The sequence below is a fragment of the Buteo buteo genome, chromosome 1, assembly GCF_964188355.1.
Source record: "Buteo buteo chromosome 1, bButBut1.hap1.1, whole genome shotgun sequence".
NCBI lineage: Eukaryota > Metazoa > Chordata > Aves > Accipitriformes > Accipitridae > Buteo > Buteo buteo.
The window spans coordinates 30,526,847-30,553,812 of NC_134171.1; positions in this window are offsets into that span (position 1 = coordinate 30,526,847).

A 26,966-nucleotide genomic window follows, 5' to 3' on the forward strand; every position below is an offset into this window, starting at 1 on the left:
CAGACACAACATTCTTCCGCAAAATCCCTGAAAAACAACATAGAACTAGTGTCAAACCCAGCATCCCCTCCCTACCCGGCCCCAATAAGGGCTTGAAAGAGAGGTTTCTCATAAAATGAAGAGTGATTCCCCCAAGTGACATTTCTGCAGGAGCATTCAGGCTACAGATGTTTCCACTGTGGCAGAAGAGTTTATATAATGCAGAGCGGCTTGTCATATTTATGGAGATGGGGAGGGGGAGGGGGATAAGGAACAGAAAACAGGAGAAGCAGTGGTGTCAATCCATGGCTGAGGAACTGCCTGAAAGAGACTGTCGGCTCTGCATGTTTGCTCAGCTCTCGACCTGACCAAGGGAGAACCAGGACCATCCATCTTCCCCAGCAGAAACCAAAAAGCTGTCCCTGAGGGGACAAGGTGAGCCACAGTCTTTAAACTAGCTGGGAACACTGTCCTTCTGCAAATCTGCAAGACAAATCCTATTATTATTATTATTATTTCAAAACAGTGTGTTGCAGGAAGCCTTGGTTTGCAACTTTTGCATTGTTACTGAGACACTAAGGTAGTCTACATAGCCTGCTCAGTGGGCTCAAATATTACCTTGTAAATTATGGCTCTCAAAACTACATAACACAGATGTTTCTTTTGACAACAGAAGGCAGAAAGGCAACCAAAAAATCCTGAAACAATGCCTGAACTTTGTTCCCTCTGACAAACACTGATTATCTACAGAAAACAACTTGCCAAGGTCTGAGTCGTGTTGTCATTGTCACCTCCCAGCTTAGGAGCACAACTCAGCTGCTGGGCTTCTCGTGTCCTTTCAGACACGCGAGCACTGGAGACGCCTGGCTTCCAGCATGACACGGACCTCCTGTAGTTCCTGTGTCATTGCTGCCAGCTCTGTGCAGATGTCTCGGATATTCTAGGACATCTCAGCTAGCACTAGATGCCTAAATTTAGGCACCTGCATGAGATTGTAAGAGTTACCCCGCAGAGGCTATGTCCTCTGTTCCAGCATCCTCAGGTAGTCTATGATCATCTCTCTGCTTGCTCTCCCTGGGTGCTACCTATGACAGGAGCAAGCACATATGGGTGTCTTCCCAGTTGCCAAAACAAGCGCACTAGCAAGCAAAACATTCACACTCACAAATGATACTTTGCTCAGCTTCCATGAAAAAACGTCAGGACAGAAAGGAAGGCAGACTCCATTCGCACGCCTGCCTTAGGGCTGAACGCCACAGGGATGTCCCCAGGCATGGCCTGTGGTGTGCTTCTGAGCATGGCTGAGCATCCTGTCTTCCAGAAAGCTCATTACTGACAGCAGCGTTAATGTCAACCAGGCACATCTCTGCAGAGCCCTGCGTGTGCACATGCATTAATCAGGCATCTTTCTAAATGTTCAAGATTATGCCATGAAACAACCTTGCCTGGCCTTTACACGTGGATTAGAAAAAAGTGAGGGGAAAGGGAAAGAGTAAGTTCCTTGTGCTACAGCGGTGCCACCTGCAAGGGACATGTAAATTCATAAAAATTTATCCTATTGAAACTCCCAAATGTTTCCAGTTGTAACATATGAAAGACTACATTCACATCATGGCCTGAGAGGAGGAAATAGCACACTTGTGCTAAATACTGTGGGATTGGTTTTACAGCAAAGGTTGTATCTGCATGAGCTTCAGCACTGTAGACAGAAAAGCCCGGCTCTCACACACCAGCAGCTCAAGCAAGTACACGCTCGGGAGGGAGGGGAAGGGAGAACAATCTCCTGTAAAACCAGAACTGTAAGCAATATAAAAGAAACACTTATATTGAGGAGGACAGTAAAGAAACAATGAGCAAGTAAGACACTTGTATCCTTAACATTTAAAAAAAAACCACCTACAGAAAACGTGATTATGACCCAGGCTAAAAGGACTGGGGAACCCGCACAACAGTGAATAATGCTGATCTGTGATGCCAACAGATTTCTAGGGTAGTCGGGGGATATAAAAGACAAATAGTATGACTAATAACAGACTTCAAGCTGAAATTATAAGCTGCTGTGATGTTGCTCTTTAATTAGCTACGTTTCATGAAATCATATATTTTGCAGGTTCAGTTTGGAGTTTTGATCATTTCATGATGTAGGCTTCTGCCTCCCCTCACAAAGTGCATCTTCCAAGGAAGCTACAGCAGCATCCTCACTCCAGGCGGAAAGTTAGACATGCAGCTCCAATTTACAGCCAATGAACCTCTAAAAGGATGATGGAGTTCGATTTGCAGGTTTTTACTGATAGCAGCAGTCTCAAATTACAGTTTCTTTCTGCACAGACATACCTGGTACCTCCCTCTCTGTCTCTCCTCTAAGTCCTTTCCGCACACTATGACTAAGTAGTCACCTTAGAGGCAGGCTGAGCTCCTGATGGCATTAGAGAGGTTTCTCTCAGGGACTGGGGCAAGATGATGAAGTGGCTGGATTTTGAGGGGGTACTTCTGTTTGTTTTTCTGAAAGATAAACTCTGGTTTTTTCCACTTTTATACAGAGCCTGCCCAATGAATGCTTCATAGTGATCACAACAGGATTTGACTTGGCTCTTGGCTAAAACTATGTCCTCTGTATAATTATCAAGTGAGAGATCTACATGTCAAAGGTTTACAGTTCTTTCTTCTCAATAGAAGCAGAAAAGCTCTGCACCACCCATCCCAAAGAAGTCCCTTTTTCTACTCCAGGAGCCTGTGAGGGCTCCCAAAAACCAAGTTTACATCCTCCTATGCTCATTTAGCCACACCTGGGGCAGAAGCTACCTGTTCAGCATCATTGTTAGAAAGACAACAGCAGAAATCTAACAATCTTTCATATGCCTGTAATAGGAAGGAGTTTTCTCTATGTATTTTTGAGTATATCTTAACTGTATCTGTGGAGAAAATTAAGGCTGAATATTACAACATTTCAACAACTTTTTACAAAAGAAAAAAAAATTAGAAGAAACCACCACTGAAACATGCCCTCTATATTCAGGTCACTACTAAAAAATTTTTTTTCACCTTTGCTTCATCTTATTGGACATACACAGCAATGAGTTTCCCTGTGCCACTGGTATTATCTCAAGCATACCAGTGGTTTGTCAACAGGGACTGGAAGTATCAGTCTGGAGTTACTAAACTTACATATTCAGAACGAGGTACTTTGAGTACAGCTACTCACTCCCCTTCCCGTCCTCTGCCTTTTCACTTGCTGAACTGGAGCTTCTCCAAGCAATTTGAAACAATAAGTATTTTCAGTTGGTAGTAATGGATACCGGATAGGAGTCTGCAGCATTACTCATGCCCCAAATATATCATTTCAAAATTATCTCACCGTACCCTAACTTTATTCCATTACTGGGGTACAATCAGACTCTTAAATGGAAAGAGGGGCTTTGTTTTAAGTATGTTGCTTTTCCTTAAGTATTGTCTTTCCCTGTATTGCAAACTGGCAATACTCTTGGAAATCTTTGCTGAGAGAGGGTATCCTATAGCAATTAAGGTGTCTCAATGGAGCGATATAAAACACTTGAGGAAAACGGAGTAAAAATTGTGAAAGACTGAAATATTCATCTCCCGCCATCTGCTACACAGGATATATGCTATTTTACTGTTTCATGCCCATAATCTCTCTATGTACAGCAGTTTAAAGCTCTGTTCTGTTTTAAAATAGAAAGGTAAAGCTTTTTTTCACACTCCATTTACTGGCCAGCTGGAACTGCAGCGCCTGTTCCTGCTCATTTACGAGAGTTCAGAGGAGAGGGTGGTGGGCAGCACCCCAGCTTAGCTTCTCTATGAAAAAATGTTGATAGGAAATGAGGGGAAAACTGGCTGTAAAGGTCTTCCTTAAAAGGCAAAAGAGGTCTTATGAATGAGAACTGTTCTCCTTAACTTCATTTCACAAATAGCCTTCTCAAGGCCAAAATCACTCATTCAGAAAGGATCTGAGAGACCAGCCAGAACATGCTGCGTGGCCTCGCAGTGTCATTCTCACCACAGGCGGGAAGTTGCAGCAGAGCCGCAGACTCAAAACCCAGGCCGAAATATCATTAGAATACAATTATAGGATATAGCACAACAATCGTGGAAAAGGAAAGTGCGTAACAGCAGAAAATAAATCATAGCTAATTGAAACATCATTTTAGAAACTATTGCGGCTCACATATTAAAAACACAACAAAGTATTCTTGCTCTTTTTTAATGGGGGAGGGGTTGTTTTAATTTTTAAAGGGCACACTTGATACTCTATCTGCTTTACACTGTGTAGTGTTATTTTTTCCATTTGTTTATTTCATCTTCCTTCAACCACTATCTTTCAGTCACTTCTTCAAAGAGTGTTAACTCAATGTCAACAAGAGGTAGGTCAAGTGGAGATTAAATATTTCTAGCATTTTGTCATTAGCATTGACAAAATCCTGTTTAAAATAGTCCCTCTGAATGTCTTTAAAAAAAACCCACCAGGTTTTTAACCCAAGCACTAGCTCAAGGCAGTAATAAGCTGCTTTTTGGCTGATCTACCAGCCAGAATGATAGCTTACCAGACTTCATCTGGATAGTGACTGCTATAACCATCTTTCTGGGTTAGTTTTTTGCCCTTCTCTCTCTTATTATGGGAAGACCTGTTCTATTTTGATGTGTGTAACAACATGTTTTAAATAAACAAAGATTCTCCTTAGGTCTTTTCCAGCCTACATTACAGTCAGCATGGCTGCAGTTGAAAGAAGAGGTCCCACACTCTGGACTTGGTCTTGGAGCTGCTGAAACAGGCCCGCTGGCCAACATTACTTCAACAGAGGACAAGAAGATACCTTCCCATGGAAGGAGAGGGTCAGAAGCAACCCTGTCATCCTTCCTCTCCTCCAGCGGGTGGAACTTCATCCTTGTCTTGCTTGAACCAGGGCCAGAGGCTCTGCTCCCCACTGCTCACTGCCTATTGAGATGGGGAAATATTTCCAGCTTAACAGATTGCATTCATACAGAAGTAGGTACATGGGCAAGAATTGTTGACATATTGCTGGCTGTAAAATCCATGGTGCCTCAAATTGTTCTAGATATCTCTTTCAGGTATTGGAGGAGAAAAAAAAGTGTATATATATATATATATATAAAAAACAACCCCAAAACTTCCAGATGAAAAAGCTTTTGGAAAAGAGTGGAAAGTTGCTTTTCATTAACCTCATTGAGAGAGGAAGGACAGGATTTGCCACGGTGCTTTCCCATCCACTCTGTGGCATTTTTGAGTTGGAGGATAAGCGCTCAGGCAGTCATGTCTGTCACTGTCCTTCGGCTCTATGAGAGCCACTCGTACCACACTCGGTGTGGGGCACGGACAGACCTCCAAACTACCCCTGCTCTCTGCAGAAGTACATCCGTGCAGAATAAGAACTGCAGCAGTGACCAGAATTTCCTTCATCTGTCAGGGAAAATGCAGCTGATGAAACGTCTGTTTTGTTTCCGTTCTTGAGAGAAGAAAGTCTATTAAGTGAGAATCTTTTCCTCTAAGAGGTGTCTGATTTGCCTGTTCACTGCTGTCACGAAACACGGGAAAAAATCCTCTTCAGAGTACCTTGGCATGCTGAAGACAATCTTTTGAAACCAAGTTACCACATGTTCAGAAGGAAAAGGAAAGTACTCATGGAACATGTCCCACAGGCTCATAAAAATGTAGTCATTAACAAAGATTAAAAAAAAGAGTTAAGGTGTGACAGTTAAAATGGAAAGAAAATGCAAAGAGCTGCTTAGATCTGGAAAAACAGAAAAAAAACCCTTAAGAGCGGAAAGAACATGAAGGATATTTCTTTCAACTTTCTGCAGAAAAATCCTAAAATATCTGCTACCTGAAAAGTCTATAAGTTAAGAAAAGACTAGGAAGCATCCTGAAAGCAGCTGCAAATTACACATTCACCGTAGTCCTGCGAGCTGGTGCAGAGCAGCTTCCTTTTCAGCCCCCCGGCTCACAGATCGTCAGAGGAGAGCCTGAATGAGTCACAGCTGTATCTTTCTAACTGCATTTCAATTACTGAAAGGGAAGGCTTGAGTTTGGCCTGCGCATGAAAAACACCAGCTTCCCAGAATGTTTCCCCCACTGGGTGTTTTTATTTAAAAACAACAAAAAAACAACAAACCAAAAAAACACGTTCCAAGTCTCTAATGAAAAATGGGAATTTTATACCCTGCTGGTGGCATAATCATTTCAGTTCGCCTGGATCTGGTAGGCTCCACAAGGAGATGATATTATTAGGAGTAAGAGAGGACAAGACTTCTGTAAAGACACAAAAAAGGCAGCAGGGCTCTGGCGGAGGCAGAGATGCTTTGTGACTTAAATCGGGTGGAAACTGCAGGCTCAACAGCCCAACCCCAGCACTCAAAAGGGACCTGGGTTTCAACCCAACATCTCAACTCCCAGCTGCGTCACACACAGAGGCGTGCTGCAAGGCTAGCGGTGGGAGACAGCCTGTGCATCTCCGCTCCCAACACACTTCCAAGTCAGCCAAGCAGTGGTAGGGACCAGATACGTTAAAACTGCAAGTGTGCTGCGTTTCACACAGACCAAACGAAGGCCAGCAAGGCAGTACAGCGTGGGTTTAAGTGGGAAAATCATCAGAGCTTGTTTCAGTTTGGTCGCTTTGTCCATGCTTCTCAGAGTGAGCATCACATCTCTAACAACTGGCAATCGTAGCTCAGATATCTCTTTCCTTAGCTGGGGGCTACTAGGCTGCAATTTCCCCATCCCAAAGTAGACTTTGAGGTGGCATTGCTCAGCTTTTCTTACAGAACAGTCTCTGCCCAACCATCACACCTAGGAGAGACTTAAGCCACACTTGCAGTAAGAACTCCAGGGTTCTTCGGTGTCTTTGGCACTTTTACAAAGTAACTAATAAAAGCATTGGCAAAACAGAAGGCAAATGGCAGCCGGTGAGTTTTGGAGGGAACATTGGCTATGGTTTTCAAAAGTGGAATGACTTTTCCTTCTTACTGTATTTCCTGTGAGATCCTGCCCTTTAACCTAGCACTAAATCTCAATGTAATTACATCATCCATTTTCTCTCCCTACCATGGCAAAACTTAGCCTAAACCAGTCTGAAGACCATAACGTGAATTTATTTTGCATCGCCCAAGTTAGCTCCAATGCTACTTGGGATATAAGAAAGCCATATGCAATAGTGGAAACTAGTAGGGTGTGTTACAGTTTTTCCTGTAAGAGGGACTTTATTCAGAGACCCAAGAAGTAGAGCTCACGTGGGGCAGTCGGGGGGGTGGAGCGGGCAAGGGGGCCAGACACAACCACAAAACAACAAAACTGAGAAAGCAAGTTAAGGACATGATGATTGTGCTCTAAAAAAAAAAACCAAACAAAAAACAAAACCCCAAAAACGGAAGTCTAGACTTGAGGTCAATTTGCAAAGCCATACAAAGGCGGCAACGGGCACACCAAGTTTGTAAAGCTAGGTAAGAAATATACAGCCTTACATTATTTTGAATCACAAAAATTCACTTGCTCCACATGAAGAACAGCGGATAACATAAAACCCCCTTTTACCAAGATGAATGAAAGCAGTTGGTGCAAATGGTCTGAGATGTGAGCATTGGTGCTGGCATTACTCACGTTCCTCTCCCCCCATCGCAGGGTGGGCAACTGGAATTTACAATTTACAACTGGCAGACTGCTTACATGTTCTCCCAATATGTTAACTGTTGTCTTGATTTGTATTGTTTTTTCCTAACATCACAACTCCTTCACTAGGCTTTGTTGTGGGCAAGGTTATGTACATGGCAAAGCTTCCCATATGGAACGTTTTAATGGCTCTGGGATATCAATGCGATCACTGTGGTTTGCAACAGATGGGGCTTGGTTAGACAAGGAGCCAGTTACCGTGGGTGTTTTTACAATTGTTTTACGCAGCTCTCCTATCACCACGTGGAGGTAAAGCAGACAAGAGAGCTCTTCAGGGACAGAGGGGCTGGCTAGAAGGGACATGCTGGCTGAAAGATAGAAGGAATGAAGGAAAGAAGAGGGTTAACAAATAATGTTCATGGCTGCATCTGAATTTCAATTAGTGACCAGCCCTGTCACTGCCAGTTAGCCACTGATCTTACTTTACTATCAGCCATGGGGTGGCCATTAATTCTACTCCAGGTTGTGCCCGATACAACCAGTCAGGGCAACAGCCAGTGCAGAGAAAACAGCCTCGTCTACTTCGTCTGTTGCAGCCCTACTTCCACTTTCTCCATCTGCCTCCATCCCCAGAGATCAGGATAGGTTATGCAACAGCATGCATATTAATGTCACCGCGTGGGCAGAGAAACATATCTACAACCTCAGCACAAAACACCAGGTTGAAACACTGCAGCCTGAGTTACAGCTCGCAGTCGTGAAAAGCAGTTGGAAATCCTGAATGGTTTGCATGTGGGGTACAGGTAAGGTTCAGGTTTAGGCTGGAGTTATATTCCACAGAGTAAAGGTGATTTACAGGTCCTCAGCTTGGGATTTCCCTTAGGGTTCCTCCCTTCGCAAAGCAACGTGGTGTGACCCCACTGCCCACGTGTGCTCATTACCACTTGTAATTTGTGTTTCCCTCTGGGAAACTGCCATCCCTGGCTTCAAAACCACCCTGACAGAAGAAGAAGGTGGGCAGTGGTGAAAACAGGTCTGTTGAGGGTTCAACGCACCCTTCCACTTCTGCTAATTTCTGAAGCAGACTGCTGGGAAGTGCCAAGTGTCCGCAGGTTCATCAAGGATGCATGGAGCAGGCGAGGGTCAATACGTTCCAAATGCTTGGGGAGACGGTTTGGAGATGGGAACACCATAAGCCCTCCCCAGCCCAGTTCAGAAGAAAACCTGCTTTCGGCCCTTCCACAGATTCAGCTAATCTCAAATATAATGGAGCCACAGATCTCCTTCTCTCAGGGTCAAGGAGCAAAGGAGAGGGCAGTGTCCGGGCAAGTAACAAAACAAAAATCAATTGAAACAAAGAAGGGCATTTAGATGAAGAGAAGAAGAAGGACTTGTGTAAAAGCAATGACATTTTTGATGGAACAAAAAGCATATTAGCTGAAAGCCAAGTATTGGATCCAGGGAGGAGATTGGAATCATCCCCTTGGATCCGCTCCACTCTTAATAAAACATTAACTATTCATCGAGAGAGAGCACACGTGTGTGCATGAATCAGTAGCCTAGCGGGTCTTCTTTTGAGAGATTAGACTTCCTGAGCACCAGTCACTCTTCTAGTAAATGTTAATTGTTTATCCAAAGTAAAACAACTTGAAGAGGAGAGGCTGAGGGCTTCCCGACTGTGTCCTCCTTGGGCAAAGTAGTGACTGGACAACTAGATGAATTCCTTAACTGTTCCACCATTCAGCAAAGAGGACATGCTTACAAACCTCTTCCTCCCTTTCTTGCCAAATAGAAATATTTTGGGGTTTGGTCAGTAAAAAAACCTTGAAACCAGAATCCCTTTCAGTACTGACTTGGATTTACCCTTGCATTTTTTCAGCTGCAGAGCAGCCCCGGTGCTGACCCAGGGGAAGGAGCCCTTTCCAGCCCCAGCTCTCCCTGTGGTCCCCAGACCTGTAACTGCAGCCACGCACCTGCCAGAAGATTTGTGCTCTCGTTCAAAACATAAGCTGACTAGATACCACACAGAGGCAACGGGATTTCTATAAGCGCTGCTGAAAGCAGCGCCTCTAATAGTAGCATGGAATGGGTCCCCTATAACAGCCAGCCACCTGTCTTGGCTTCGCCATGGCCACAAAGTCAAGAGCGGCAGCAAGCCTGTTTTAATTAAACACTATTTAAAAACATCACACAGTAATGCTTTCTTACATATATCAGCTGGTCACAGCCAGCTCTTAGCCAGTATGTTTTCAAAACTTGTTTATGCTTCATATCAGCTATTTCCCACAGGATCAATCCCTGCTAGCAGGCTGAATGTTTAAAAGCAGTGTTTCTCAGCCATTTTAAAATTAAAGGAAAATCTACCATTGTGGGGGAAGAAAAGCCACTGTCCTTCTTGTATCTCTTTTTGTTATTAGATGCAAACTTTCAATTGAGCACAGCCAGTCAGGAAAGTTATGCTTCCATTGCCATGAGCAGAGGGGAGGATGTTTTGTTGCCATCTTGTCTCCTATCACCTTCCTATGTCTTATGAATCAGCTACGGACTGCAAACCACAGGCTGCACAAGACTGCTCTATGGCAAATATTGCCAGCCTACCACCATTTACTTTTTCTTATATCTGGGGAAAGCAGAGATTTGGCTCAATCTGTGACAAGACTGCACTGCTCATCCTGATTTACACCTCAAGATGCAATGCTCGTGCATGGAAAAAGGGATGTGCCCTAACTCACACACATACTGAGCTGCAGGAGCCCCAGTGCTGCAGCGTTCCCAAGCCGGAGGGAGGGCAGCAGAGCAGAGGGGTGAGAAGGAAACAAGGGTGACAGCCCCAGGAGCAGAGGACCTGAACCCATGAGGCACGGACCACTGCCAGAGTTTCTTCAAGAGGCTTGGCTTCCAGTGCATAACATGGTCTTTGAGTCCTCCTGGTTCCTACTGCAGAGATCCCTTGCTTCCTACTGGGGCTGGGACGAGGAGGGAGCTAGTACTCAGCACATCTAGAAAATCTCTGCATCCCCTCTGCACTGGGACATTCCCAGTTGCTTTGCAACTCGTAAGTTTACATACAGAACTCAAAGGGGCAAAATTGCACTGACACAGTTAGGATAAAAATTTGAGGATCACAGGTTCATAGGAACAGGCATGGGCAATGAGACCATGTAGAGTATTTGCAGACCAAGATGAAAAGCACCAGATGGATTTGTTTCCTGCCATATTGGAGCTCTTCCCACCACACTGTGCAGTGCCAATGTTGTCTGGGTGCTTCACATTCCTTTCCAATTCAGAAAATCCAACTTCGTGAGTCATCCAAGTGGATGGCTGAGCTAGATCAAATACAGGGCATGCCTTGCTAAGATAATTAAGAAGTTAGTAGAAAGAAGCTTACACCAGGCCCTAGGAATTGCCCTGCACATCTCTGCGAGACGGAAAGCAGCAGCAATTTCCACATGAATAATCCTCATGTTGGAAGGCCTGCCATTAGTCCTGCGCAAATCAAATCCAGTCAGCAACTGCACAGAAGACATATCAACAGATTGAAGTATCTTGAGGGTTCATCTCTTCCTAGAAAACAATTTTCATTCCTTTAGTTACTGCTTTTTATGGGAATGACAGATGTGCTTAACAAGTAGGGGAAGTTCTTTAAGTCTTGCTACACACAAACAGGCAGAAAACAGCTCCAATTTGGAGCAGAATCACAGAACCACAGAATGGCTGAGGTTGGAAGGCACCTCTGGAGGTCATCTGGTCCAACCTGCCTGCTCAAACAGGGTCACTTAGAGCTGGTTGTCCAGGACCATCTCCAGACAGCTTTTGAATATCTCCAAGGATGGAGACTCTACAACCTCTCTGGGCAACCTGTGCCATTGGTCAGTCACCCCTTCATTAAAAAAAAAAAGTGTTTCCTGATGTTCAGGAACATGCTGCTGAGGTTTATTTGGGACCTAAAAATTATAGCACTAAGAGCAATCTACAGTAATGAATTTCCCTGAATTTCGGAGCTAGTCTTGAACATTTGCAAGAGTTGCCTAGAAAACACCAGTCTGACAACACCACAAAGTACAGGCTGGGCCAAGTCTTTGACTATATCTACACTAGACACATACTACCCATCACAAAACATACGAGTGAGAACAGAAATTATACCCACACTCCAAATAGGCATCAATATACCCATGTCCTATTATCATATATACACAAACACACATTTTACATAGAATTATGTGTATGTGGTATATATACATGTTGACATGTATCTTCTTCCCCCACCTTTCTCAACCACATTGAATACAAAAGCAGCTCCTTTCTCCAAAGCAAGAAACATCTCTTAGAGGAAACAGAGCAGACTTAGCAGCCTGGCTCTCAGACACTTGTATAAAATTACACACAAGATACACTAAAAATCTCCTAATTGTTACAGGAAAGAGGAATATTTGCAATTAAGCAAGAGATCACACTGGTGTAAAAAGAGATCAAATCAAACCTTAAGCATCATAGCAAAGTGTATCTGATGTATTCATGGCATCCAGGAAACCTGCAATTACTGTGCAGAAAAATAAAAAATTCCAGGTTCCTTGGAAGCCAACTGCTAAAATCATTAAATCTTCCTGGAATAACAACATATTCCCTTGTGTCTTAGGTAGACCTGTCAACAACAGGAGCCCTGAGGAATCTCCCATGTTTGCTGGTTACCGCTCTCATCCTTGGGGTCCTTACATCATGTCGTGATGTTTGTCTCCTGGGCAGAGCACAGCTGCCTGTAACTTCCTCTGGAGCCAACTAGGACCATTCCTGAAGTGACCCCACAGCTGTAGAGGGGCAAATTGGTTGCTGTACTATGTGAGATGGCTACTTTGGACATCTGGGACTCTCCACGGGACATGGTCATCCCTCCCTGCCTCCTCCTTCTCCCCTTGGGACACGTCCATTTCTTCTCTCCCTTAACACGCACTCTTCCCTCTTCTAAAGCCTACTTTGCCCTTATTTATTGTCACTGCACACACAGCCTGCATCTCCTTTTTCTCCTCTTCCCTCTCATCTGCAGCCACCCGATCACCTCCCCTAAACAAGAGCAGCTCTGTTCAGAGGGAATGGAGTGGGACCAGCAAACTAGTCTTGTGTTGCAGAACATACTTACAGCATGGGCGGAGATGCCCAAGAAAAGAGATGAATAATGAGAGAATTTAGAATAGCAAGGCACCTGTGAGCTCTACATCAGCACAATACACTACTGCTAGGCCTGACCTAGCATCTATACATGTACTTGCAGAACTGTTTCAACACACTTGGATGATTGAGTTATTATCTCCTTGCAACGGGATGTTTGTCTGTCAGTCATCAAGCAATCTGTGCAAAATATTAATTTGTGTAATTGAAATTTAAATTACTTGAACTAAGGAACTTTAATTAAATTATAATTAGTTAATCACATTTCAATTAAAATAAATACTAGTTTTAATCAATAAAAATGGTATCTTAATATTTTCAATTGTTTTATTTTTATTTTGCAGCATTTTCAGAAACACTGACAGCTGTAAGACTTTCTCTGAGAAGATGATGTTAACAAACTAAAAGACAAAGGCAAGCACTTAATAGTTTTAGTTATACTTAAATTTTCCTAGAAGAATGTCTTGAACAGAAATCTAACCTTTTGGTTTTCAACAAACCCAAACATTTCTTTGTAAATCCTTTTCCAACCTCTGCAACTGGATTTATACCACCGTCACTAGAAATGTTATAGTTGTTAGTAAACAATCAAGCACAGGGACAGTACATTGCTTTTGGATGATGCTATTTTTTTTTCCTCCAATCAGGTCTCTTTTAGGTAAAAAAAAAAATATCATAACAACCCTTTCCATAGACTTCATGATTTTTTAACTGGTACTAAGCAGATGAGGCCACAGTAGTGATGTATTACTCTCCCAAAGCACAGACCATGGATGAAGTTACAGAAGAACAGTGATTCCAATCTTGCAAACACTATTTAGGGTAGCTTGGATCCATGGCTACATTCAAGCCTAAATACAGTTCCTATCTTTACAATGAGCTAAGCCAAGTGAAGCCAAGTGAATCTTTATTCCTGAGCAGATTTGAAACAATGACTTGGGAACCAGCTAAAACACTCAGAGGCAAAAAGTTTTCATCTCCATAAATTTTCGCTTTTGAAAGCAGATTTCCTTCCAGATCAGCTGGTTCTAGAGATGAAAAAAGGGCATTCTGCTTCCAACTTCGCCTGTCCATTCTGGAACAAGGTCCCCAGAATGGGAAGGTCTTAGAAATTAGGATCCTACTTCAATGGTCTGAAGACTGGCAGCAATGTCTGAGCAAACCTGCCACGTAATCCATTTGAGGGGGTTTGGCTTCAGATGTCGAAAGACAAACACATTATTGACTGACCTGCTCAAATTATTTTTGCTTGTTAAGTACCAAGGATGAGAACAGTATTCTTGTCCATCTTTTGGGTTACATTACTGTAACTTTACAAACCAAGTGGTGACATAAATGTAAAGCAAAAAAAAGGACTAGAAATGATGTGCAATTTGAGAATTTACAGTTGTTTAATTTTGCTGTTAGGATGGCATCATATTTTCCTGAAAGCTCTTCACAGTCTAGGCAAATAGATTATACATATAGTTAAACCTGTATTATGTCTGTCTTGACATAAAATGTATTGACCCTAAGCAACCACAATATGCAAGCAATGTGCAAACACATGGTAAGAAAATGAACAAAAAAGGAAGCAAAGTAAAGCCTTTCTCTACAAACAAGACACTTGTTACATGGAAAGTACATGACTTGCCCACAAACACAGAAAGTTGGTAGCACACAGGATCTCCAAGCCAACCATTGGGATCTCTAACTAATAATCCCTCACCCACAACTGCATCCAGGCCTCTTTTCTCTGTTTTTGGCTGATATTTGTTTCTGTGTGTCTCTGTGTGCCTGCAAGCACGCATATATGGACTAATGCTAACTGTGTTGGCTCTCAGTACTGGCTTTGAAGAGGAACGTGTCTCCATTTTGGGATGGTTTCACATTTTAAGCAAAGTTCGTCTTTACTGGTCATAGACACAAAGCAAACTAGGCAGCCAGGAAAGCAAATCATATGTCTTTTAGAAAGATATGGGCTACATACTGCCAACTCCCATGATACCATATTGAACCAGAAAGCATAGGCACGCACCTCTCCAAAGGCAAATATAAAATGCTTTACTTATTTCTTCCAGGGCAGGTATTAGACATACACAGGCAAAGCAGCATTGGGTTGTTTGCACACCTAAAAGAAGAGCACAATGCTCTCACCTGTGTGGCTTGGCTCAGCTCCTCTCACCCAGGCAGTCCAGGAGAGAGCAGCTCCTTCCTGCTCATGTCCAGAAATCTCTACCCAAAATTTACGAAACACGCAAAGAACTAACATCCAACCTCCAAAAACAGGCATGAAAAGAAACCATTTCCATGAAGTTTTAGTGGGCTCTACAGTCGCAGCTGGCAAAGACCTTTGCTAATGGGAAACAGCATAGGGAACATATTTAACAAGTAAATTAAGTATTTTCTACACCTTGTATATATGCAAGTCTCTTACCCTCAGGCATGCTGTCAATGAATGCAACTGCAGCTCTGTCATGACAGCCCCGCAATCAATAGCACCTTTGTCAGGGGAAAAATGTCAGGGTTTTCAGGCAAACTATAATAGCAGATCATTGCTTACAAGCCCTGAGTCTAATTATTGGCAAAACAGCATTTGAAGATTTAGCTTTAGTTTGCACTATGCTTGTTCTCTGGCCATTAGCAAGTATTTAAATAGAATTAATTGGCTACTTGCAAGGTCATTTCAATAACTTTTGCAACAAAGCCTGGTGAGTTCTTGCACATACAGGGTAAATGGCACACAGAGATCAGCATGCCAGCAAAGTGTGCAACATGCAGCTTCGGCGGCCAAGCTAACTATTTCAGTCAGCTCCTCAGAGTAGTGACCCCTTTTGTCTATGCAGAACTACACATAAACAGTACTGTTCTATATTCATCCTAATCACTTCATATATAAGCCTCAAACTGTTGAGAGAAACAGCAATAGAACAAGAAAGGTGGAGGAAGGCTAGAGAGAAAGGAATTGAATTTTGCTGATAACTATGAACCGGTACTTTTTTCCCACCAAAATGATGCATTTACCTTTGAAGGGAATCATGGTTCATCATGACAGCCGTGCCCTATGAGACTGTATTTTAAAACATTCAAATATTCCTACTTTAAAGGCAGCATTTCTCTCAGGTACATGCTTCTTTGTCAGGAGAGAATTTAAAATCTATGCTTCCTTCCTAGTTAACAGCTGCATTAAACAATTCAACTAGCACCATGAATTATACAATTAGCAATCTATTGTGCTTGAGCCAGTCCTAAATTATGTGCCAATTTGTAGCTTGATTGGGTAGTTTGCATCATTAACACAACACATGTTCTAAATCCTATATTTGCTCACAAAGTTGCAACAATCTGCAGACCAAGAATTACTTAATGAAGATCATGAAATTCTCAAATGCATTTATTAAGCTGTTGACAGAAAATTCACAAAAAATTGACAGGAAAAAAAACCCAGAGAAAAAAGGAAGAGGCATGGTACTCCTATAAATGTTCACATAGTTCTAATAGTAATACAGCAAAATAAAAGAAGTCACGGCATATTCAAGCATTTGTGAAGAGCATATTGTATGCTTGCCTAAGAAGGCAAGTTGCAGCTTGTAATAGCTGAGTCAAAACAGATAATCAGAGTTATGGCATATTGCCGATTAAAAGTAGGAACAGAAAGCCATACATTACTATGGAATTATACATGATTTTTTTCAGAACTAGTATAGGCACAAGGGTTTCGATACTGTAACTTTGTCATGTTACAGTTGGTATTGGTGCATTAAAAGTAGTGTACCAGGGAAAAATTACCCTAACTGTACCTGTAATAGGCTCTAAAGTAGCCATTACCACTCAGAAAAGAGATGTTGGGATCACTGGGAAAATGTCAACACAGTGTTCTGGAGAGACTATATGAACTAATACAAATTATTTAAAGAAGAAAATGTTCTCTCACTGCATTCATCTGTGGATATATTCAGAGATTTTTTCTTTTTTTCCCTGAAGGTGATAGTAGAACTACAAGAGACACCAAGACAGCACAGGAGATGAAATGAAGATCTATTAAATCATGAAAGACACAGGGAAAACAAATAGGGGATGACTATTCCCTTTTCCTTAACACAGAGCAAATAGGCAGCAATCAATCAGGTTATCAAGCAGCAGGCTTAAAACCAACACAAGGAAATACATTTCCAACCTCTGCAAAAGGTCCAAAGCACATCTTGATCAAAAAATAAACTGATCAGAGCCATAGAGCGTTAGTCTTCTATATATCTTAAACATAATAGCTTACATTCAACTTGTGGCTCAGGATTTCCAAACCTGGATTCCTGAAGGTGCCTTCAGGCACTCTATGCATCATTTCTTTTATCCCTTCCAATGGCTTTTGTTACTACTTGTTTATTACCCGGCTATATAGACTATTGGATAGCTCTTGTGCAGCAACTAGCCGTGGTGTAGACACAGTTATAAATAATGCTCTTAGCAGTCGAACTTACTTACCCTGGTTTGGAGAAGGAAAAGAAGCCAAGTAAATGTAAGGACCTTGGAGCTGCATCTCCAGTAGGGCACTTCTTCATATAACAATGCTGGTGAAAGAATTTTATAGGCTAGACTTAGTCTATGTTCCCATGGTCGTGGCGATGTGAGAAAACTGCAAATTAATATGTGCTGGCACCAAGACATTTAGAGACCTACAAGCCTATCCTTGGCTCAACAGTGAGTTCACCCAAAATAAGAACAGAAACAGCATTATGTATTTCTAATTGGTCACAACCAACATTTCATATGTGGAACTCAACATTCCCAAACTATTTGATCAGACTTTAAAAAGAGCTTGAGCTAAAATAAAAATCCATTGAGTCCATTTGTTCTGCAGAAAACGGCAGTAAATTATCTGAATTAATGTTGCCATTGTGAGTTCTTTACTGAAGTCTCTTAAACAAATAAGCCATTAAACTAGTTCCCAAAACCATGGATGATGTCACGCAGTAATCAAAACTGAAAAGTTCTGTGACCAAAACCTGTGCTCATATACCATCATAACAATCTGGTTTTGCCTGTGGACTCCCTGTGCAATTGCAGGTTTGCACATGCGTACCTGAGAGAAGTGACCGAGCTTAAGCTTGCACATGTGTGCCTTGCTCTCCAGGCAATTTACATCAAAACAGGTGACACTAGTGGTGAACTCTCCGGGATTAATTGAAAGGAAAGAAAATGAGCCTCTCTCAAAACTTTTTATGAAGTCCTTCATTTAAAATATCTTATTTGGTTATTTACTTAAAAAGCTTTTAAGACGATATTGCCTTATCTGAAAGAGCTAGGTAATGAAAGGAAGAAAACCCAGTCCTTTCGGCTAACTCCTTCTATCAACTGCAAACAGATTCCAGCTTATCTATTCAATGGGTTCCACATCTGGGTGGTTTTTAAAAACAGACCCAGCACCAAAATGCAAAAATCAATGTACCAATTTAAAAATATCTCAGAAGCAAGGTAAGCAGCCCTTGAGTGTTAAACACTGTCATACTCCATACGGTGTGGTGGTTTAAGCTTGTACAGAGCATTTACATATAGCATCTGTTAATCTCAGGAGTGCAATATCAAGGCAAAGTTGTCTGAATGCTGCCAGGTACAGTAAGTAAGGCAGCAGCCGGCGGCGTTGTTCACAGGCATGCCCATCAGCACCAGTCATGCCCTGGTTTCCTTCTTTCAACCTTCTTAATTCTACAAGTTTTTGCATTTGGTGGTCTAGCAGAAAGCAAATACCATTGCAAACCTTTATGCACCCCAGTGCTTTGGGATGCAGAAGAACAGGACCTGGGCTCTGAAGAAGAAGGGAAGCTTGAGTTGCTTTCAGGTAGATCAGAGTCCAAGAAGGAAAAGAGTATGTAATTTTTTTATGCTGGCCTTTCTTTTTCAAATCTTTTATTTCTAAAAAAAAGATCTTCCCTCCTCCCTCCTTACAGAGGAGGAAGGAAAGAACTGACAATACAATTTTTGTATAGAAAATGAGAAAAATGCAGTAATGCCACTTTATTTGGGGTGAGTAGAGGTGATCGATAGCCCGCACTCCAAGCACCATAGAAGAAGACACCACCTGACGCACCAGAGAGCAATGGTAAATACAGTAATGGTGAGGTGGAATTGGATACGCTCCAGTGCCTCCTACAGATGTCACTGCAACATCCCCTTCCCCAGTGTGAGTTCCTGACCTGGCCTAGCCCTTGCTCAGGGCTTTTTCCCTGAGGTCCATGGGTTTCACCCACTTACTGCACTGAGCCCAAGGGAAGCAAGGATACTTCACTGTTTGGACTATGCCAGTGCAATTCATTTTCTGACCTCTTTGGGAATATAACTGTTCCCACCAATCTTGAACAAGACTGTTTCTGCTTTCAGTATGTAATTGCGAAAAGCAAAACTTCCATATCTTGGCGAAAGACCACATTTTGATGGGGAACAGGAGATAGATCTTGGCTGGTGGCTAGAATTACCAGCCTATGCAGAGTTACTTCCGAGCATGAATTACTTACAATGAGGACCAGAAAACCCCCATAGCAAGCAGCAGAATGACTGCACCATTGAGACCAACAGGTATTGTTTATTCCTAACCTGGTTGCCTTTTTCTGACTCGAGGCTGCATTTTTGTCCAGAATTTTGTCCTGTCCAGCAGGGTGTACTTTTCCTGCTGACAGTGTAGAAGTCCATGCACAGAAAAACAGTCACGCCGAGCCAAAAAGAGGCAGCACTTTTCCAGCGCTTGCTTACACAGACTTTGCTTATATTTTTTCCAAATTACCACTTTAAAGGACGCACATTTTTCTTCTTTGCTAGAAAGGACAGGATGAGGTGGAAACTCAGTCTTGAGGACTCTACCACAAAGCAATTGATGGGAGCTTCCTGCCTCCTTGGTTTAGCTCATGGAATAACAACCTCTACAGCCACCACCTCATCCCTTCCAAAGAGCCTCAGAGTAGGCTTGCCAGCATGCCAACCATTTTTCATGTTTTCTACTTTTCTTTTTTGAAAGCTAATCATCAGTCTGCTACAGGATGTCATGCCTACATACCGTCCAGCTGTTCAGCAGAGACCTCAGAGCCTCGGGACTGTTCTACAGCACTCTGCTGGGACTCTCCATGCTACTGCAACCCAACTGGGCTAGGTTTCAAAGAAAGACAGAATAGGACCCCCAAAATATCCTCCAAGAGCCAGCAAAATTATCAGGCGCCATAAAGAACAGCTTCTATAATGAGGCGCACTCGTCCCCCATATAGGTAACAGCATGAGAAAGTTAGGGGGAGACTTCTGAAGGGACTGAGGAGCCTGATGGTAGAAATAAATGCCAAGCTGGTTATTCAGAAGCTTGTTGCTTCTGTCCTTTTGATACTTTTGGTATCTTCATGCATCTAAAAATGTAGCCCTCTGTCAGCTCAGAGAGCTGCAAAGCAGAATCAAAATCAAGCTCCAGCTCTGACAAGATGCCAAAAGTGGCTGCCACCAGCCTGCAAGGCTGGCCCTTCTGTTATTTTTAGCTAACACTTCATGGCTGGTTGATATAAACTCCTAAATAAATCAGTAGGCTTTCCTAGCAGAGGGTTGTTAGGAGTGGGCTGCCTTGGCTTTGGGGCCGCGTAAGCAGTGCTGCTGCTGCTGCTGCTGCAGGACCAGGTGTGGGTACCGCCACTGCTGCGGTTGTCACCGGCTCCGTCCTCACCACGCCTGGTCAGTGGGAGCATCTCTGCCGGGGCAGCCAGGAGCCAGGCAGGGCCAGGGCCATGGTGCCACGAGGGCTGTGCCACAGCTCTGGACTCACCAGGAACCTGCCCGTGGGCTCCTGCAAGTCGGCACAGAGGAGAGGGACATGTTTTATTATGCAAGCAGGCTTAAGCTAAGATTAAATTACCTGCGCATTCTCTAAGCAGATGCTTAACTTCGCTTATAGCTACCCCAGCCACGCGGGCGAATCCCAGACAGAGCACCACACGGCACAGTGCTGTCCTGCCACTTGCAGACTGCTGCAGCTAGAGCAATGTTTGCTTTTGCAATTTGCCTCGCACGTGATTTTTTCCATGATTTAACCAAGGCTGAATCGACGCAATTTTTTTTTTTTACGTTTCAGGGATTATTTTTATAATCAAAGGAAAATAAATCTCATAAAGAGGAATCTTACTGCAAAGGGTGAAATCTTTAACTTGTTCATAGCAGTAAAATGCATGGAACTAAGCCAGTGTAGACCAGCTGAGTTTCTGTCCCTTCATCTTTAATGATGGAGGTAAAGACCTGGTCCAGAGTTTTATGATAGAAAAATGCTTTGTAATGCAAAACAGACCAACTCCATACGAATGTTCCCAACATTGTTCTTATTTCCACAGCAGACATTTAGAAGAGAGCGGCACAATAGTGTGACTTGAGAAAACTTTATTAGAATTAGAACAAGGAAAAACAAACCGAAAACAACCATTAATGTCCACGGTAATTTTCAAACCCTCTTTGGCAATTTCCTCTCCCCTCCTTTTTACAAATGTGGGAACAGTTAACCACTCAGGAAGAACACTTTGTAAATTTGGAAACCTGAAGTATTCCCCTGTTAGACTCAACCCACATTAAAACAAAGATTTTATTTTTTTTTATCTAATGAAGGATAAACATAATATTTTGTGTGGCTAAATGTGAAACAGGCTTTTCTCCCCCACCACTTTAGCCAGCTGAGATTTTAAATAGCTCTTAAAAAGTGTCGTGTAACAACCAGGCTAGCAGCACCGCAGTGAAAAACTAAGGAAAATCTTTCTGACTTTTCACACAAAGTACCCCAAGAGAAGAAACCCAGCCCACCAGAGATCAGATCTTACATTCCCTCTGTGGGATGAAAGGACTTTGTTACAGCTTCAAGAAGTCAGTGATCTTGTCAGCCAGAGTAAGACTAACCAGAAATGTCCTCTCCCTTCCAGCCAGCAAGACTCCGCAGCCAGCCAGGGAGACTGCACAGCTCACAGGGTGAGCCCTGCTGCCCGCTGTCCTGCTGGGAAAGAACGTCTGTGAAACTTGGAGGTGGTTCGGTCAGAAACTTGTGACTCAGCTCCATTTCTCAGCTTTCCTTGCAGCTCACACACCCCCTCCCTTCTTCTCCAGCTCCCTCCAGCACCCACCTCCAGACCCCTGACACCGCGCCTGTCCGGTCAGATTTTTTCGTGTGTGTGTGTCAAAACCCATCTACTTTTTGATGGAGTGACACACACACCCCATCATAATGCCTTCGGAGATAAAGCAAGCCCAGTTCAAAGAGCCCAGCTGTGTCCAGGAACCGACTGGTCTTCCCTGCAGTAAGTGCAGCAAGAACACAGACATACCGTGCAGCCTCCAGGTATTTCTAGAAGTGCCAAGAAAAGCAGAAGGGACCAGCATCTCCTGCCTAGAAGAAGGGATTTGGTGGCTCAGACAGCAGGTGTCTTAGCAGATTTTTGTCCAAAAATTTTTGTGGATGAAGACACAACAAGGTGCCTGCCATGCTTACACGCACCTATCCATGGGGTTGTCTGCACCTGAGAAGCTCTTTAGACCCCTCGGAAATAAAAATCTCTGCAAGGCTTGGAAAATATGAATCTTCTCAAACCAACAGACACCTTGCCTAGTATAGTGTTAAAAAGAGCTCATTTTTTGTGAAGTATTATTTAAGTTGAACATGTTAGGGTGCGTTGGGCTGATAAAGGTAAGAGAAGAGCACAGGAAGAAAAAGAAGTTTAAAAATTTTCAAAAAAAAACCCAAAATGTGAAAAAAAATTAAAAAGCCTCTCCATCTCTCTCTAAACTGCACAAAATGTTTCAGCCTAAGCACAGCATGGAATAACTTCATGTTTAGATGTCTGCATGTCCTCTTAACAACCAGAAAAATGTTGCATCTGGATGAAGAGATCTTTTTTGACCAATGAAATCCATGGGCAACATAATCACAAAACCTGGCATTTTCATGCTGTCCTGTATCCACACACATACTAGTTTGCTCTTACCTGTACAGCTGCTGTAGGTTGGGAAGCTAAAAAAACCAGACCTGTGATCTGGATGCAGATCAAACATCTTTACTACATGCAAAACCAAGCACTCTATCCCTATTAAAATTCAGCAGGGTTGATATGTCAAAAATCTTGCAGACTGATGTGAAAATGTACCTTCAGGGAAGCTAACCTCTTTTATAGCCACGAGGAAGATTTTTTACAAAAAGCTCACTTTAAAGTTATTATTACAACTGAGAATCTTTCCATGTTCCCATGAGTTGACTGCATTGCATGTTATCCTGGAGACAAAGATTGCAGGCAGACTTGATAAATCCAGGCAATGTTAAAAGTAAGCGGATGACAATTTATCTGCTGGAAGAAATCCAGCAAGTTCTAGACTTGTTTACTAGCCCCAGACTAGAACAGCTCATCAAACTGCAGTACTTAAAACCAGAGCTGAAGCTGAAATATTTAAAAGTGTGTTTTGGAAACACTCTGTGTACACTGAAAATCTTGGATTGGATTCAGAAGTTGTACTTGAAACTGCCATCTCCTAATTAAAACAATATACTCCTACATGCTCACTTCAAATGATGCCTTAAGCACATTTTGTGGATTGAATTTGTTTAGTGAATGGAGATAGGAAAACTTCCTCACAATTAATTTTCACTTATTTGAATGTCTAAACAATTTTACAGCCTCATGTTTCCTTCAACAGCCTGATTAAATGGACTTCCAAATACTAAAGATTGGGGTACAGTTTACTCAATGGCTTCCAGATTTTTGGCTGCATGATTCTATAAATGCTGGGCTGATACTGAATGGAAGTTTCAGTGTTTGAATCACTTAAAGTTGGTCAAGGCTTTAATAAAAACAGAGAAAAAGAAATATTCACACCTTATTTAAAGGTGTTGAAGATTTCTATAATGAATTTCCTTTAAAAATGAATGCTCGAGTTCCCCATAAAAAATGCAGAGTTTCAGACCTTTTAAAGGAAAAACAATCTTGATCTATTCTGAGAGGATTTTCTTGTCTACACAGTGGTATATCCAATGGCTTTCATTGAACCTAAGCTTGTTAGGAATATTCTCCTGATAATGGAAATGTAATTCAAAATAAAATTAAATGCGAAGTTATATGATCATAAAGTCTACATGCAATGTTTCTGAGGACAGCGATGACCATGTATGGTCATGATGTCTGGAACCATGTATGTAGGACCTTGGGCAAGTCACCAGTTTTTTCCCCATTGCAGAATTACTGAACATCAGTGGATTATGGAAGTTGCACAGATTTCTTCCAAAACATTACTACATTGTCCTCAGTGCTATCTTATAAGCAGTTCATCAATGATGTAATTGATATCTCTCATATATGATCCAATGTCTTTTGTTTGCTTCTCTTACGTTGCAGGATGTTTATGTGCTCCGTTGAAAAGATGTACCATGGCATTTTACATCAGCAGAAGTAAATAAAAAATAATTATTTGGTAAGACTAAGATGACTAAGAGCTTGTTGCAGTGCTGAGAAGACCATGGTGGCTGAATAGAGTGATCTGGAAAACTCCATACATTATACCAGAGACAGTGTGTCCAGAGCCAAGCATGGCCATGTTGTCGGGAGCAGAATACACAGCCTCTGCCTGCAGAACTGGGTAGGCACTAGGTTAGCAATCATCGGCTACAAGGACTAGTTGGGGTTAATGACAGATAAGCAACATTCAAATTTCAAAGCTGCAGTAAGAAAAACTAGAAGGTTTTGAAGAAAGGAGAAAGTAAGTGTGTGAATAAGGCACTGTTAAGACCAATAATAGACTTCTGCATGCAGTCTGACACTCATACTTTAGGTGCTGAAAAATCTGGAGAGGGCAAAAGAGAAAGACAAGAAGACACAGAGGACTTGAGGGCAGAAGAAAGTGTCATTTACTGAAAAGCTTAATGAGTGAAAACGAATTCATTTTATAAAAAAGAAAATGTTCCGCGACAACAGAATTCCTGATGCCTGAATTCATATCAATTTTTGGTGGAAAGTGGTTTGAGGGAAACAAAGCTGAAGGAAAACTCTCCGTAGTCTCGATGTCTCTTATGACTCCCCTACTAGACATGAGCTGACACATGCTGCAGGTAGCCTGTAAATACTTTTACACTGACCGGCTGGCCCTGTGCTGCCAAATAGAGTGTGTGCCAGCTAAGCTCTCCCTTCTCTGAGTCTCTCTCCTCTACCCAGGCCAATTTTTCATCAAGCCAGTGTGAACTCTCTTCTTTGAGACTTCTACACTCTTTCAAATTTGTTTGAAATCAGCAAAATATTCCAAATACGTTAGGTAAGAGAAGCTGATGGACAAAAGGAGACAAGATCACAAATCTTGTCACTGCACGAGCTAGATGCAAAATAAGGCTGACTTGATAACGGTGTGAACATGTATGTACCTTCACTAAGAAAAGGTATTTGGGACTAAGAGTGCTCTTTAATCTGAAAAAAGCACGCCATGTTTTAATCTGAAAAAGTTTGCCAAATTCAAGGCAGAAAGGCTGACTTTTTCTTAACAAGTGAGGGCAATAATTCACCATGTGAACAAGTCACCAAAGAGCTGATTCTATGTCTTTTACGTGTTCAACACTAGATGCTGATTTGAAAAAAAACATATTTTAGCCAAAGTGGATGAATTATGACAGCCTAACATAAACCGGGCAGACAGTGGTCCCTCAGGTCTTAAGCTCTGTGAACCATTCCCTAGCATGGCACAGCAATAGTAGACAACCATTAGTCATGGATGCTATCATGCGATAAATAGGTTGATGTCAGCAAGGACTCCATGAGTAGTCCTAAAAAGTGGACTGAATGGACCAGCTGTGAACATGAGTCTTCAACCTGCAGAGACCGCAAACTCTTCAAAACACTCTTCTTTGCACTAGCAGCCCAAGCACCCCCTGCTTGGGTTCTTTGTCTAACAAAAGACAGTAATCCATCAATTTACACAGGTAAGCATAGCTCACAGTACGCCTTTGGAAGCGATTGTTATTCCCAGCCATAAATAATGCCTTGCCCTTTCTATTCAGGGGTGCTACAAGCACTTCACAACTGGCTGCGCTGCTGGGCGCAGCAGTGACGCAGGTAAGGGCTGCAAGGACTCGACGCAGCAAAGCTCTGCGTGTGGCAGCCTGTGCCAGCCTTGGTGGAGGATCTCCCTGTGTCCTCAAACAGGGTGCTGCCACAGGAGGGGCGCAGGAAGAGAGACCGCTTATTCCGGTCGGAATGATCTGGCTATTTCAGCCAACTCTTGCCCCCTTTTAAAAAGCAGCTGTGAGACTGCAAAGTGGCCAAGACCACATTCTATGTCTTTGTTAGACAGGATGCCTGGTACCCATGGCCCACTTCTGCAATTCCAGCTCAGAAAGACAAATGCCAGCTTCCAAGCCTCCGTCTTCTCCGCCACATGCTTCCTCAAGGATCCGACAGATGCCTGACCTTGCTTGGCTTGGGAGCATTTGCTGCAGCAGATACAAACAGAGCTGTAAGCGGAATGCTTCCTCTGCGACCGCGTTCCCCCTCCATGCTGAGTCTCACGGGCCAGGCTCGGTCACTGCTTGCTTAGGCAGGGCTGTCGGCTACGAGTGTCCCACCGTAACCATGCGCAGAGCAAGCCCGGTGGAACCTCGCGGTCCGTAATGAGACTACTGCAGCGAAATGCATCTGGCAGGAGGAGATAACTTGCAAAAAGCAAGGGTGAGAAGAGTTAAGTGTTGGCAACCCTAACGAGCTGGATTCCCAAAACGAACTGGAAGGATTTGGCAGAACTCAAATTACATTTTTAAACAGTTACTGTAAGTGTAAATGTTATTTTATCCACCCCCTTGAACTGTATCATCCTGGCCAGCCACCAGGCAACCACACCCACGCTGTTACTTTTACAGCTGCAGAGATGGGGTCAAGATCGTCTGTGTTCTGTGTAACTCAAACCCTATTATTAAAGTAATTCATTTGCAAATAAATCATCCTTGTTAAGCAGCTCCAAGTAAAGAAGGAAAAAAATAACAGCTTGTAAGCTTGAGCTCATTTGCTGAATGCAAATCCTACTCCCTTCCCTGACCACATTTAAATAGTTAACAAGAATTTGGTCACCAAGGCACCTCTCCTTATTTCATTCAAATCTGGGGAAGCTGATACAGTAATCACTAAAGAAAAACAAACAAAAAAAAAAACCAAAAAACACAAGGTTTATAAGGTGATGGGTCTTCACA